Source organism: Salmo salar, chromosome 19 (assembly GCF_965601325.2).
Source record: "Salmo salar chromosome 19, fSalSal1, whole genome shotgun sequence".
Taxonomy (NCBI): Eukaryota; Metazoa; Chordata; class Actinopteri; order Salmoniformes; family Salmonidae; genus Salmo; species Salmo salar.
In genome coordinates, this window is record NC_138309.1 from 3,109,420 (window position 1) to 3,126,342 (window position 16,923).

At 43.5% G+C, this 16,923-nt stretch overlaps 1 protein-coding gene across 1 annotated transcript in view; it reads left to right on the forward strand.

The window, feature by feature from the left end:
• Positions 1–16,923, forward strand: part of LOC106578315 (MAGUK p55 subfamily member 2-like) — a 110,283-nt gene that overhangs the window by 37,756 nt on the left and 55,604 nt on the right. The window lies entirely within an intron of this gene.

The window sequence follows — 16,923 nt, forward strand, 5'->3', positions numbered from 1 at the left end:
ACGATCAACTAACGATCAACTAACGATCATAGGATCAAGGAGACGCCCCCCCCCCCGGCCAAACCCTCCCCTAACCCGGACGACGCTGGGGCTATGGGGCTCTCGGTCACAGGCCGGCTGTGACAGCCTGGGATCGATCCGTAGTCTGTAGTGGCGCCTTAGCACTGCGATGCAGTGCCTTAGACCGCTGCGCCACTCGGGAGGCCTTCCCTACTTTTTTAAGGTATCTGTGACCATCAGATGCATATCTGTATTCCCAGTCATGTGAAATCCATAAATTAGGGCCTAATTAATTAATTTCAATTGACTGATTTCCTTATATGAACTCTAAATCCGTAGACTCTTTGAAATTGTTGCATGTTGCGTTTATATTTTTGTTCAGTGTATGTTATTATATACATTATATAAACAGCAAGAGAGAGGTGAATGAGGAATGAATAAGATAATGCACGTGGTGCATACTGCTGTATAGCACAGTGAGTTCGAGATGTACACTATCTTCCAATACAAGTTAACGTGACAGACAACACAGTCCTATGAACTACACAGTCTGTCAGTACATTCACATTAGTCCTTCATTGAGGACCTCCCTCCTACCCAGTGCATTGTGTATTCTATGGAAGCTGCTATGCGGTAATTCATATGCAACAGTGCGCTTCTCAGAGCGGTCACGTTTGGGAGTTTCAGAGACAGAGACACAACCTTCAAATAACATCCCTCTCTCTCTGCCCTCTCTGGACCAGGACCTGTCACATTGAATACTCAATGATATGCACAATAGGTAATGGCCCAGGAAAGACATCATTGTTAACATCCCAAATGGCACCCTATTCCCTATATAGTGCCCTAATAACCATATGGCTCTGGTCATACGTTGTGTACTATAAAGGGATTAGGGTGCTATTTGGGACGCAGCCTTCAGCACCATTGACGATGAGTAAGGGGAGTTTTCATGTATGATTAGGCTGTCAGTAATACAAGTGTGGTGCCATAGAAGGGTGACTGCTGAGTGTATTCTTCCTGAGTGAATTGGACTGACTGTGACAGTCTTACATCCTGATTTGATTATGTGGTTTGTTAACGATGATAATAATACCTGGGTTTTATATAGCCATTTTCAATGACCCAATGATGGTTTGGTGACGATGGTGACGTCTTCATCTCTGTCATGTCATGTAATGCCATGTCATATTGCTATTGACATGTTATTATATATTATAATTGTCATTATAAAAATGAACAAAGTGTGTCTACACCACACATTTTTCATTGTTTCTTCCCTGACAGCCATCATATAATAAGCCTGTTGTTCAACCCTGTAGTTTTATCCTGGACATACTAGGATTAGATATAATGGGAGCTAAATATCACTGGTTGTTGTCTGGACTGGTGACCTTCAGCTTGATAATGAGCTCTGAGTCCTGAGCTACGTAGACTGGGACATCACCATGGAGATGTTGTGGTTTCAATGGCTGCTATACTGTAGGCCCTTCAGAGGGCTTGTTGTGTTCTCGAGGGAAGGGGGGTTGGAAATATCTTAACTGTCAGAATATGTAACACACATACTTGATATGGTATGCATGCATTGCACACATGCATGCACACAAATGCACACAGATACACACACACTGCATGCACATGTACTGCGCACAAACATCAGCCCAAATCAGTTGTCTTAACAGTGAAGTTACTGTGTCACTGGGTGAATGTTGACTTCAACTCTTGAGACTCTTGAGACTCTGTTCACAAACTAGAACTCCATTTGCACACTAGACTGGCTCAATTGATAATACAATACCTCTTGTGCTGGATGGCATTTTGAATGATATTTGATGTAGCCTAGATGTTGGTTGAAAGTGGGAATTTAAGGCTTTTCTTCAAGGGTTCCAAGTTCAGAAACACAGCACATACAATAATGAAAGCTAGTGATTAAAAGTGCATGTTCCATCAGAAATTGCTAATCAGTGACATACCACTCAGGAATAAGCTCCACTCCAAAACATTTACTGAATATTGTCTACTGATAGTCATCATCTTTACTGGAGGCCTTAGTTTAATTACACAACACCGAAGGAAAGCAAGGAATATTATTATATTATGTCTACTGCCTCTAACTGTTTCATCATTTCTCGGTCAAATCTAATGTTGTAAAAGGCTTACTGCCGATAGATCATTTAGGCAAATTAGGGTGTCAGTAATTGTTAATATGAAATGTATTTGATTTATAAATTGCTCCACGGCAGTGCACTTACTTCTAAAAAGCCATTTAACAGCAATTCCTTACAGTCATATCAAACAGCTCATGGATTTACTCAGAAGGAGCAAAGTCGAAGAGGATTTCAGGGAAACTACCCAAATAGCCTACAGAAACACTACCTATTAAGACCCTCAAGACATGCCAGTGTGAATTACTGTGTAGTTCTTCAGCAAACTCAAATGTTTAAGCCATAGCTTCATCTATAGACATTATTAGTCTGTATTTCCTACATCCTTCAATCCTCTAAAAAAACTATATCCACAGTACATCCTGTTGTTATTGTGAGGTGCTCCATATTGGAGATCTGCATGTACTTTAGGCAACTCTTCTGACATATGTATGGCATGACAACAACAGACAGATCTCAGAACAGTACATTCCCTATGCGGAGTCACTACACAACAAAAACACCCACTGCCCCTGTCTCACTCACTTGAGCCACAGAGTTCCATAGCAACCGGTTGCCTCTGCTAATACTATGAGGTTAATGTTCCCCACTGTGTTCCCATACCAGAACCACAAACAATAACAACTCTGAATGTTTCGGTGACACAGAACATTGGAGCTTTAATTGCAGCTTTTTTTGGTGTTGAGGTGACCACGTAGTATGATAATGCATGAATGCTGGGTGACTCAAGGTAGTCCCCTCTCCCTATTATATTTTTCGGTATTTTCTAGTTTAAATATGTCTACCTGTTTCTCTTAAGCAAACAGAGGTTATTACAACCCAGTAAACCCACTGTATGGTTTTCGTTATGCCATTGATGTACATATTGGGACCTTAGCAGCTTCCCTGTGAGATCAACTGAAGCTTAACAGTCACAGGCTGGTCACCTGTGGCCTCATGCTGTTGTTTTGGGCAGAAATGGACAAGGAGGGAGCATTATTTGACATAGTTTTACCTTTTGTGTTTGGCTAGCGGCCAAGTTTCCGTCTGTCGGCCATTTTAGGCTGTTAATGAAGCGGGTGGAATGTGGTAATCCCGCTGACTGCTGTAGTAGACCCAATGTTCACTCTGTTTCCCTGTTAAACCGGGATTAAGTCAAGCGTGAGAATAGTTTTTCTTGACAACTTCCTGCTTTTATTGGTAGAGTGACTTGATTTACTTGACCTATTCCTTTTAGCTACTACTAGAGCCTGTTCTTGGTAGAGTAATACACTGAGTGTATAAAACATTAGGAACACCTTCATAATATTGAGTTGCACCCCTTTTGCCCTCAGAACAGCCTCAATTAATTGAGGCATGGACTCTACAAGGTGTCGAAAGCATTCTGGCCTATGTTGACTCCAATGCTTCCCACAGTTCCACACTTTCAAAAGATATACCGTAATTTCCGGACTATAAACCGCAACTTTTTTCTCACGCTTTGAACCTCGCGGCTTAAACAATGACGCGGTTAATATATGGATTTTTCCCGCTTAAATTTTTTTCTCAAAAAAACACATTCTGTAACGTGCTCAGTTTTTTGGCGGCATGAAGCTTTCATTAGACCAATGAAATTACCGAACGGGTTAAGGTCAAACAACTTTTTTGTTTACTGTTTAGATTAAATCGAGCTCGCTCAAACTTCCCATCATTCTGATTACGGTAGTCATTTTGTCACCCTCATCATGGCAAAGACACGGAGAAATGCATATGATGCAGCTTTCAAGTTGAAGGCAATTGATCTGGCAGCGGGGGATTTGCCTCCGGATGAAAGTGACGAGAGCGACAATGAAAACGATCCAATATCGGATGAAGCAATTCTGAAGCTATTCAACTCCGACGCCGAAGGAGATGACATCAGTGGTTTCAGTGCACAGGAGGAGGAAGATAGTGACCAATGACTTTCTTGGTAGGCTACTGTTTACTGCTAATTTTTTATTTTTTGTTACAAGCCGTGTTTCGTTAAAGCCTATTTATTTTTGTTACAAGCCGTGTTTCGTTAAAGCCTATTTATTTTTGTTACAAGCCGTGTTTCGTTAAAACCTGTGTAAAGTTCATTTGTTTCAATGTACCGGTAGGCACCTGCGGCTTATAGACATGTGCGGCTTATTTATGTTCAAAATAATCATTTTTTTTTAATTCATTGGGTGCGGCTTATATTCAGGTGCGCTCAATAGTCCGGAAAATACGGTAAGTGGTTTGAGTGTGTCAAGAACTGCAACGCTGCTGGATTATTTACACTAAACAGTTTACCATGTGCATCAAGAATGGTCCACCACCCAAAGGACATCCAGCCAACTTGACACAACTGAGGGAAGCATTGGAGTCAACATGGGCTAGCATCTCTTTGGAACGCTTTCGACACCTTGTAGAGTCCATGCCCCAACGAATTGAGGCTGTTCTGAGGGCAAAAGGTGGTGCAACTCAATATTAGGAAGGTGTTCCTAATGTTTTGTACACCCACTGTATATGTGTCTGTGTATGTCTGTGTGGGTGTGTGCATGAGTGAGTGCATGTGTGCTAAGGTGTGGAGAATCAGAACAGGTGGTAAGTTCAGTTCAAGTGTTCAGCAGTCTGATGTCTTGTAGATAGAAACTGTCTCTGAGTCTGTTGGTATCAGACCTCAGGGTCCAATACCGTCTGCCCAACGGTAAGGGAGTGAACAGCTTGTGGCTGCGGTGTGTGGGGTCCTTGATGATGCTGCATGCCTTCCTCAGGCACTGTTTCTTGTAGATGTCCTGGATGGGTGGGAGCACTGTCCCAGTGATGTACTGGGCCATCTTCACCACGCACTGGAGGGCCTTGCCGTCATGGAAGCAGCAATTCCCGTACCAGGCCGTGATGCAACCGGTCAGGATGCTCTCGATGGTGCAGCAGTAGTATTTGGAGAGGACCGGGGGTGGCATGACGTATTTCTTCAGCCGCCTTAGAAAGTAGAGGCGCTGTTGCTCCCTCTTGACAAGAGTTGTTTTTGTTGTTGGTCCATGACAAGTCCTCGGTGATGTGGATGCTGAAGAACTTAAAACGGCATACTCTCTCTACTGCAGTCCCGTTGATGTGGATCGGGGCATGTTCCTCATCTGCTTCCTTAGGTCAACAATCAACTCCTTTGTTTTGCTGACGTTGAGAAGGAGGTTGTTGTCATGACACCACTTACTTCCTCCCTATAGGCTGACTCGTTCTTTGACTATAGCTCAGCGTTCAGCCCTCCAGGGGGTGAGGGTAGGCAACGAAACATCCACCACGCTGCCTCTCAACAAGGGGGCTCATCAGGGGTGCATGCTTAGTCCCCTCCTGTACTCCCTGCTCACCTACGATTGCCTGGCCACACACTTTTCCAACACCATCATTAAGGTTGCTGACAACACGACGGTGGTTGGCCTGATCACCAACAACGATGAGACATCCTATAGGGAGGAGGTCAGTGACCTGGCAGTGTGGTGCCAGGACAACAACCTCTCCCTCAACGTCTGCAAGACAAAGGAGCTGATTGTAGACTGCAAGAAATGGAGTGGCCAAGCACACCCCCATCCACATCGAGGGGGCTGTATTGGAGTGGACCAAGTTCCTCAGTGTCCACATCACTAAGGAAATATAATGGTCCACACACACCAACACAGTCGCAAAGAAAGGCAGGACAACGCCTCTTCCTCCTCAGGAGGCTGAAAAGATTCAGCATGGGCCCTCAGATCCTCAAAAAGTTATACAGCTGCACCATTAAGAGCATCTTGACTGGCTGCATTACTGCTTGGTATGGCAACTGCTCGGCCTCCGACCGCTCGGCCTCCGACCGCAAGACCTCTATACCATGTGGTGTCAGAGGAAGGCCCTAAAAATTGTCAAAGACTCCAGCCACCCAAGTCATTGACTGTTCTCTCTGCTACCGCATGACAAGCGGTACCGATGTCTGGAACCATAGCAAGCGGTACAAGCCTGGAACCAACAGGATTCTGAACAGCTTCTACCCCCAAGCCACCTCCAGGTGGTGAGGATAGGCAATGAAACATCCACCATGCTAAGACTGCCAAATAGTTAGTCCAGTTGCTATTGGTTAGCTATTTAACTATGTGCATTGACCCCTTTTGCACTAAATCGTTTGACTCATCACATACGCTGCTGCTACTGTTTATTATCTATCCTGTTGCCTTGTCACTTTTTTTTTAACCTCGATACTGGTACCCCGTGTATGTCGCCAAGCTATAGTTACTCATTGTTAATTTATTCCTTGTGTTATTATTTTTCTAATATTTCTCTTTTTTTATATGGGCAGACTGTATCGGAGCATGAGATCTGATACCAACAGGCTCAGGGACAGTTTCTATCTACAAGCCATCAGAACTGGACTGACCGCCCACACACACGCGCATACACACACACCACGCACACACACACATTCATGCTACAAACGCATCACAACTGCTGCTATCAGACTCTTATAACAGTGTGATTGCTAAATATTGCACAATTGAAACACTTGCCTCTCAATCAATAAATATTGGACTATAAATTGTGCCTTCCTGTATTATACTTATGCTCAAATGTTTATTCTATTCTACTGAGCCATTTACTTTATGTTCATATTCTTATCTTTTATGATTTGTTATTGTTGTCGCATTATAGAGAAAGAACCTGCAAGTAAGCGACTAATAAAACGTGAAACGACTTATTCTTACACTTTTTGTTGTAGTGTGTCAGGAAAAGTGAGCGAGGCAACCCAATCTGGCAACTGACACACAGCGATACACAAGAAGTAGGCCAAGTTGGATTTTTAATAATCCTTCTGAATAATACAATAGGGCCCTTATTCTCTTATCGCTTCACATTTCGCTCGTAATTTGCCTAGACATCAAACCTATTCCAAAACAGCAGAAAACCTCATCGAAAAGCATTGCTAGGCTACTTATTTCCCCTGTCTGTTAGCTAGCTCTCCTTATTATCTCATTCAATCCATTTAAGGAGCCGACTATGTAACGTTACATGATGTTGTCAGAATTGTAGGAACTGACGGGAATAGGAACAGGAGGGAATGTGAGGAGAGAGAGGGAGAGATAGCGAGACTGAAAAGGAGAGAGGGACAGAGCGCGATAATATGAGAGAAGTAAGGAAGGAAGGAAGTTCTAAACTGAAGTGTAAACAAACCCTGTGTGAAGCCGAAGCAAAGTAGTAGAACCAACATTTATTGTAAAAGTGTAGAGTGGGCACACTGTGGTGAGTGTTGGTTATTAAAGAGAATTATACAAGGCCTGTAAAAGCTGGGTGGGCAGTTTGATCTGTTCTCCAATCTGGCAACCTCCGCTCCAGATCTCCAGATGACAGTAGGGGTTTAGGGGAAGAGGGGAGGGATAACGAGCCTTCACCTCTGCACACATAATTCTTTGTTTAGGGAAGCAGATGGAGACTGGGTTTTTTAATTATGGCCTTACTTCCTCTCTTTCTGTCTTCCTTCCAGTCTTGTGGAAGCCAAATCAAGACAAGGGCTGCATCTTTAATCCTCATGTTTTGCTGCTGACAGCTGGGGGTGGAATTGTTGAAGCTGCAGAACCTGTCAAGGGTCAGTATTACTACAGTAGGAACTCTTGAGTGGCGCAGTGGTCTAAGGCACTGCATTGCAGTGCTAGCTGTGCCACTAGAGATTCTGGGTTTGAGTCCAGGCTCTGCTGCAACCGGGAGACCCATGGCGTGATGCACAATTGGCCCAGCATCGTCCCGGTCAGGGGAGGGTTTGGCCGGCAGGGATGTCCTTGTCCCATCGTGCACTAGTGACTCCTGTGGCGTGCCGGGCACAGTGCATGCTGACACGGTAGCCAGGTGTACAGTGTTTCCTCTGACACATTAGTGTATTACTACACTAATGTCTCTATTATTGAGGATAGGTCTGTAATGATAGGACAGGTGTTAAAAATGGTAGGTTACGCAATAGACCATGAATCAGTATTTGCTTGAAGATGAACAGTATCGTTCTGATTATGTGGTAACAGATCCGTCATCTGTCAATTGGGGCGGCAGGTAGCCTAGTGGTTAGAGCATTGGATTAGTAACTGGAAGGTTGCTGGATCGAGGTAAAAATCTGTTGTTCTGCCCCTGAACAAGGCAGATAACCCACTGTTCCTAGGCTGTCTTTGAAAATAAGAATTTGTTCTTAACTGACTTGCCTAGTTAAATAAAGGTTAATAATAGTGTGTTTCTCTTAAAAAGTGGCATGCTTGAGGATTTAGAGAAGTCTATAGTGTACATATGTGACTTCCATTTATCTTGTCAAGGCTGTGTCTGATGTACAATGAATGACTGAACTTCCCTGTGGCTCAGTTGGTAGAGCATGGTGTGTGCAACGCCAGGATTGTGGGTTTGATTCCCACGGGGGGCCAGTACATTAAAAAAAAAAAAAAAAAAAAAAAATGTATGCATTCACTACTGTCAGTCGCTCTGGATAAGAGTGTCTGCTAAATTAGTAAAATGTGAATGTAACTTGACAGCCTTACTTTGAAGTGTCTCTATAGTGATGTGAGTACAGAACTACTTGTCACTTTTGACCATGTGTCACACTGATCCTCATGTAATGGAAAAGATACACAACATCTCTCCTCTCTATATTTTATGTCTTCTAGCCCCTCTTTGCCTTCAGAGCTAGTATTATGGAGTGAGGTGGAATTAGTAGAAGTTACTCGTAACCACTGATACGGGGTCAGATGTTTTTCATAACCCCAATGATTATCAAATCAAATCAAATGTTATTAGTCACATGCGCCGAAAATTACGGATAAGAACAAGAAATAAAAGTAACATGTATTTAAAGAACAGCAGCACAATAAGAATAGTGAGACTATATACAGGGGGTACAGAGTCACCGGTTAGTTGAGGTAACATGTAGGTAGAGTTATTAAAGTGACTATGCATAGATGATAACAACAGAGAGTAGCAGCGGTTTAAGAGGGGGGGGGGGGGGGGGCAATTGCAAATAGTCTGGGTAGCCATTTGATTAGATGTTCAGGAGTCTTATGGCTTGGGGATAGAAGCTGTTTAGAAGCCTCTTGGACCTAGACTTGCCGCTCTGGTACCGCTTGCCTTGCGGTAGTAGAGAGAACAGTCTATGACTAGGGTGGCTGGAGTCTTTGACAATTTTTAGGGCCTTCCTCTGACACCACCTGGTATAGAGGTCCTGGATGGCAGGAAGCTTGGCCACAGTGATGTACTGGGCCGTTCTCACTACCCTCTGTAGTGCCTTGCAGTCGGAGGCCGAGCAGTTGCCATACCAGGCAGCGATGCAACTCAATGGTGCAGCTGTAGAACCTTTTGAGGATCTGAGGACCCATGCCAAATCTTTTCAGTCTCCTGAGGGGGAATAGGCCCGGTCGATGAGAATGGGGGCGTGCTCGATCCACCTTTTCCTGTAGTCCACAATAATCTCCTTAGTCTTGGTTACGTTGAGGGATAGGTTGTTATTCTGGCACCACCCGGCCAGGTCTCTGACTTCCTCCCTATAGGCTGTCTCGTCGTTGTCGGTGATCAGGCCTACACTGTTGTGTCGTCTGCAAACTTAATGATGGTGTTGGAGTCATGCCTGGCCATGCAGTCGTTGGTGAACAGGGAGTACAGGAGGGGACTGAGCACGCACCCCTGGGGAGCTCCAGTGTTGAGGATCAGCGTGGCAGATGTGTTGCTACCTACCCTCACCACCTGGGGGTGGCCCGTCAGGAAGTCCAGGATCCAGTTGCAGAGGGAGGTGTTTAGTCCCAGGATCTAAAATTCTCCCTTTCCTAAATTAGTCATGGATGGACATTGGGATTTGGACTTGTGGTTTTATTTTATTCTCCATACTGGCCAATGACCATAACGGCGATTCTGATCCAAACATAAATTCATACATTGTGTCCCTGGCCTGAGAGGATGGAAGTTCAACATGTAGCTAGATGTAATATGCTAATGTTAACTAGCTAGCCTGGCGTATCGTTGCCCATGAAAGGAAGTTAGGCTAGAGAGAAAGTATTTTAGCCAGGTAGCATAGGACAACAAAAACTAAAAGCATGTACTGTATGACAGAGTGATAGACCGTTTCATCAATATGAAAGAGAGGAGGATGCCATTGGTGTTTATCTACAAGTTGGGTGAGCCGACATGTTTTTTCTACTTGCACGCACGTACCCATTCACACCACACACATAAATCAGTACCATGGACAGCCACATCATATTTAGCTAACGTTGATTGGACTAAACTGTTTTTGGTATCTTTTAGTTGTAGTATTAGACTAAGCATACATGATTAGATCATGTTGAAGTTGAAATGGTGCTGGAATGGAGGAGGCAGCTCCTGTTTTCTTTGCAACTTGCGGTAACTCTCTGTGGTTCTAAATCAATAGTTGTTTAGTCATCCGAAAATGTCAGAAACATGACCTTGCTTGACCTTGCTGTAGATCATGTAACTGCTTGTTACATGCAATATGTTTTGTGGACTTCACCGGATGTTGCTCTCCGGTTTTGTAATGAAACAAATGTGTGGTTGAATTTTTTTCTGCCACTGTGTCTTTTTATTGTCTCGGCGTTAGGCATAGAGTGGTTCTTCCTTTTAAAAGTTGTGGCTTACTGCAGCACAGCTTGTGGGGTGACACAGAATTCTATGGCACGTCATTTAATCATCAGCCATTGTTGCCAGAATGACGCAATTTACCACAATCTGCCACCATCTACCACAAATGGCCGTGGCATAAGCTCAAAACTTTTAAAGGAAGAACCACTGTATATAGAGCATAACTGCATCAAGGCATATTAATTAATTATAGAGCAAACAACGCAATTATCACAACACATAGGTTGCAATATGGCTTTTTGATTTTACCCACGCACCACTCCTGTGACTAACTATCACTGACTGACTGATTTTTATTTAACCAGGTATGTCGTTGAGAACACATTCTCTTTTACAATAACAATCTGGCTGACTGAATGATGGAGTCAGTGGCTTTTGTTCTCAGAACTTTATTCATCCCTCATTTTGTTGGATAGCTTTTTGTTCATCTTCACTGTCTTGTCCCATCACCAACAAATTGCAATTCAACAGACATGTAAATTGTTAGATAAGTCACAGTTGGAATCCACAAAAGTTATTTTGCCCATGTCATCACTTCCTAACAAGGCATCCCTCTCTAACGAGGGTGTGATATGTCACTCAGAGAGGACGTGTCCAATTGTAGCACAGCTAAGCAGTTTAATTAGCTCCCTTAGGAGTGCCTGTGCTGCAGTTTGGAGACACACAGACCCTGGGTCATGCCTCCCACTATAATATTGTTTGCTCATAACCACAGATCTAGGATCAGATTACCCTCTCCTCAATCCTAACAAGATGCTAACCTTAACAAGATCCTAACCTTAACAACACATCCGTCACACTGATCCTCAACACAGGGGCCCCTCAGTGGTAAATGCTCAGTCCCCTCCTGTACTCCCTGTTCACTCATGACTGCACGGCCAGGTACGACTCCAACACCATCACTAAGTTAGCAGACGACACAACAGTGGTAGGCCTGATCACCGACAATGATGAGACACCCTATAGGGAGGAGATCAGAGATCTGGCCATGTGGTGCCAGGACAACAACCTCTCCCTCAATGTGATTAAGACAAAGGAGATGATTGTGGACAACAGGAAAAAGAGGACCAAGCACGCCCCCATTTTCATCGACGGGGCTGCAGTGGAGCAGTTTGAGAGCTTCAAGTTCCTTGGTGTCCACATCACCAACAAACTAACATGGTCCAAGCACACCAAGACAGTTGTGAAAATGGCACGACAAAACCTATTCCCCCTCAGGAAACTAAAAAGATTTGGCATGGGTCCTGAGATCCTCAAAAGGTTCTACAGCTGCAACATCGAGAGCATCCTGACTGGTTGCATCCCTGCCTGGTACGGCAATTGCTTGGCCTCTGACCGCAAGGCACTACATCGCTGGGGCTAATCTGCCTGCCATCTAGGACCTCTACACCAGGCGGTGTCAGAGGAAGGCCTACTCCTGACCAGATAATCAAATGGCTACCAGGACTATTTGTATTGTGTGTCACCCCCAACCCCTCTTTTTACGCTGCTGCTACTCTCTGTTTATCATATATGCATAGTCACTTTAACTATACATTCATGAACATACTACCTCAATTGGGCCGACCAACCAGTGCTCCCGCATATTGGCTAACCGGGCTATCTGCAGTGTCCCACCCACCACCCGCCAACCCCTCTTTTACGCTACTGCTACTCTCTGTTCATCATACAGTGAGGGAAAAAAGTATTTGATCCCCTGCTGATTTTGTACGTATGCCCACTTACAAAGAAATGATCAGTCTATAATTTTAATAGTAGGTTTATTTGAACAGTGAGAGACAGAATAACAACCAAAAAATCCAGAAAAACGCATGTCAAAAATTTTATAAATTGATTTGCATTTTAATGGGGGAAATAAGTATTTGACCCCTCTGCAAAACATGACTTAGTACTTGGAGGCAAAACCCTTGTTGGCAATCACAGAGGTCAGACGTTTCTTGTAGTTGGCCACCAGGTTTGCACACGTCTCAGGAGGGATTTTGTCCCACTCCTCTTTGCAGATCTTCTCCAAGTCATTAACCCCTGGTCGGGCTGACATCCAGTGAAAAATCCTATCGCCATTAGCATAACAAAATGTAATATTTTTTTTTTTCAAATATAGGACTATGTTATATCGTTTTATAGATGAACCTCTCCTGAATCGAACCACGTTGTCTGATTTCAAAAAGGCTTTACAGCAAAAGCAAAACATTAGATTATGTTAGAGGAGTATATCGTAAAAGTAGCCACATTGCCATTTTCCGACCAACCACATGCATCACAAATAACCAAAAAACAGCTAAATGCAGCACTAACCTTTGACAAGCTTCATCAGATGACACTCCTAGGACATCATGTTACACAATACATGCATTCTTTTGTTCGATAAAGTTCATATTTATATATAAAAACAGCATTTTACATCGGCGTGTGACGTTGACTAACTATTTTCCCTCAAATGCATCCGGTGAAACAGCGCTACAATTTACTAAATTACTATTCGAAAACATTTTAAAAATGTAATATTGTCATTCTAAGATTAATAGATTAGCATCTCTTGAAAGCACCTGCAATGCCAGATTTAAAAATAACTTTACTGGGTAATCACACTTTGCGATAAAAGGGGATGCGATACCGTTACAGGTCAGCGCCATCTTGGAACAATCACATATCAAATCTACTCTTGTATACTATTGTCAATAATCCCTTACCTTTGATTATCTTCATCAGAAAGCACTTCCAGGAATCCCAGGTCCACAACAAATGTATTTTCGTTCGAAAAAGTTAATCCTTTACGTCCCAATAGCTTGTTCTTGTTAGCGCGTTCTGAAGGCTGCTCCAAAAGCTCCGTCGGCCGCGGGACTCCTCTTTCAATAAAATGCATTTTTTATTTTTATTTAGGTTCGTTCAAACATGTCAAACGTTGTATAACATAAATCTTTAGGGCCTTTTTAACCAGAGCTCCAATAAGATTCAAGGGGGACGATTGCATTGTCTTTCAAAACGTTTCGAAAGGGGAGGGTAGCCAGGGGCGCCGGCATCATAATGGTGATGGCCCTCCTCATGTGACCACGTTCCACAGACTCTCATTGTGTCAGTTTTCACAGTAGAAGGCTCAAACCACTTTGTAAAGACTGGGGACATCTAGTGGAAGCAACAGGAAGTGCTCAATGAACCATTGCTCACGGTGTGAGTTATAGGCAAAGTGATGAAGTTGAGTCCGCAATTCAGAATTCCACATCCTGTTACGATCGGTCTCGGGGTTTTGACTGCCATATGAGTTCTGTTATACTCACAGACACCATTCAAACAGTTTTAGAAACTTTAGGGTGTTTTCTATCCACAAGTATAAATTATATGCATATCCTAGCTTCTGAGTTTGAGTAGGAGGCCGTTTAAAATGGGCACGAATTTTTTTCAAAAATCGCTGTAGCGCCCCCTATCCTAGGCGACCGTCAAGAGGTTAAGGTTTCGAGGCTGACATTTGGCAACTCGAACCTTCAGCTCCCTCCACAGATTTTCTATGGGATTAAGGTCTGGAGACTGGCTAGGCCACTCCAGGACCATAATGTGCTTCTTCTTGAGCCACTCCTTTGATGCCTTGGCCGTGTGTTTTCGGTCATTGTCATGCTGGAATACCCATCCACGACCCATTTTCAATGCCCTGGCTGAGGGAAGGAGGTTCTCACCCAAGATTTGACAGTACATGGCCCCGTCCATCGTCCCTTTGATGCGGTGAAGTTGTCCTGTGCCCTTAGCAGAAAAACACCCCCAAAGCATAATGTTTCCACCTCCATGTTTGACGGTGGGGATGGTGTTCTTGGGGTCATAGGCAGCATTCCTCCTCCTCCAAACACGGTGAGTTGAGTTGATGCCAAAGAGCTCCATTTTGGTCTCATCTGACCACAACACTTTCACCCAGTTGTCCTCTGAATCATTCAGATGTTCATTTGCAAACTTCAGACGGGCATGTATATGTGCTTTCTTGAGCAGGGGGACCTTGCGGGCGCTGCAGGATTTCAGTCCTTCACGGCGTAGTGTGTTACCAATTGTTTTCTTGGTGACTATGGTCCCAGCTGCCTTGAAATCATTGAAAAGATCCTCCCGTGTAGTTCTGGGCTGATTCCTCACCATTCTCATGATCATTGCAACTCCATGAGGTGAGATCTTGCATGGAGCCCCAGTCCGAGGGAGATTGACAGTTCTTTTGTGTTTCTTCCATTTGTGAATAATCACACCAACTGTTGTCACCTTCTCAACAAGCTGCTTGGCGATGGTCTTGTAGCCCATTCCAGCCTTGTGTAGGTCTACAATCTTGTCCCTGACATCCTAGGAGAGCTCTTTGGTCTTGGCCATGGTGGAGAGTTTGGAATCTGATTGATTGATTGCTTCTGTGGACAGGTGTATTTTATACAGGTAACAAACTGAGATTAGGAGCACTCCCTCTAAGAGTGTGCTCCTAATCTCAGCTCATTACCTGTATAAAAGACACCTGGGAGCCAGAAATCTTTCTGATTGAGAGGGGGTCAAATACTTATTTCCCTCATTAAAATACAAATCAATTTATAACATTTTTGACATGCGTTTTTCTGGATTTGTTTGTTGTTATTCTGTCTCTCACTGTTCAAATAAACGTACCATTACAATTATAGACTGATCATTTCTTTGTCAGTGGGCAAACGTACAAAATCAGCAGGGTAGTATAGGGTAGATCAAATGCTTTTTTCCCTCACTGTATATGCGTAGTCACTTTCACCATATCTACATGTACATACTACCTCAATCAGCCTGACTAACCGGTGTCTATGTAGCCTCGCTGCTTTTATAGCCTCGCTACTGTATATAGACTTTCTTTTTACTGTTGTTTTATTTCTTTACCTACCTATTGCTCACCTAATACCTTTTTTGCACTATTGGTTAGAGCCTGTAAGTAAGCATTTCACTTTAAGGTCTACAACTGTTGTATTCAGTGCACGTGACAAATAAACTTTGATTTGATTTGATTTGAGATAGCTAGCTAGCCACCGGAGGACAACAAAACAACAACGAGATGCAACAATTCAAGTTTCTTTCTGTCAGTAATGACGTTTGGCTTGTAATGTGATTGGTTTGAAGCCAAATCCAAACTGGCTTCCCTTGATACTTTCTTTTGGTGCCCCAGGACCATTTACAGCTGAGCTCATGCAGTTTAGCTCAACGCTGATTGGCTATTATTTTATTAATTTTTTTATCAAGGGAGACCAAATGCTTGCTGGCTTCCCTTGCATTCAACGCTACGGGGCGGCAACAATGTCATGCTCTTTCTGACCAGACAGCATCAGATAGATATGCTGCACATACTGAGAGAGAGGGGCGCTGTTTCGTTCGCTCTGATGCTTTCTCCAGTGAGACATTCAGCCTCTTGCTAATTGAAGGACATTTATGAAACACAGAGAGATGAGAGATAAAAAAAGTAAAAAATTCAAGTTACATTTTTTTGGGAAGCCTGGCTTCCTTTGGCATCCATGAATACATGCCACTAGTCAGTCAACTTTACTTCAATGCATCCCTTTTGTTATGTAAGACCAGTGGACCAACTGCACTGCCAACCTTCCTAGTAATACAAGTAGAGTTGTTGACGTGACTTTGTCAGATCGTACAGTTCCCGCTGCCCCCAGTCTCTCCCTACTGTGACTACATCGGAGAGATAAAAGAGAGAGAGACTGAGGAGGAAGGGAAGTAAAATGCTGTCACCACTGACAGAAAGAGACTTCAAAGGGAAGTGAATGACAGTGGTGAAATTGCTCTGTCTGTCTCTGTCTCTCTCTCTCTGTGTGTGTGTGTGTGTGTGTGTGTGTGTGTGTGTGTGTGTGTGTGTGTGTGTGTGTGTGTGTGTGTGTGTGTGTGTGTGTGTGTGTGTGTGTGTGTGTGTGTGTGTGTGTGTGTGTGTGTGTGTGTGTGTGTGTGTGTGTGTGAGACTAAACAAAAGAAAACCATGGGAGGTGCATAAAACCAGTAAGTACACACACTACCAGTCAACAGTTTTAGAACACCTACTTATTCAAGGGTTTTTCTTTATTTTTACTATTTTCTACATTGTAGAATAATAGTGAAGACATCAACACTATGAAATTACACATATGGAATCATGTAGTAACCAAAAAAGTGTCAAACAAATCCAAGTATATTTTATATTTGA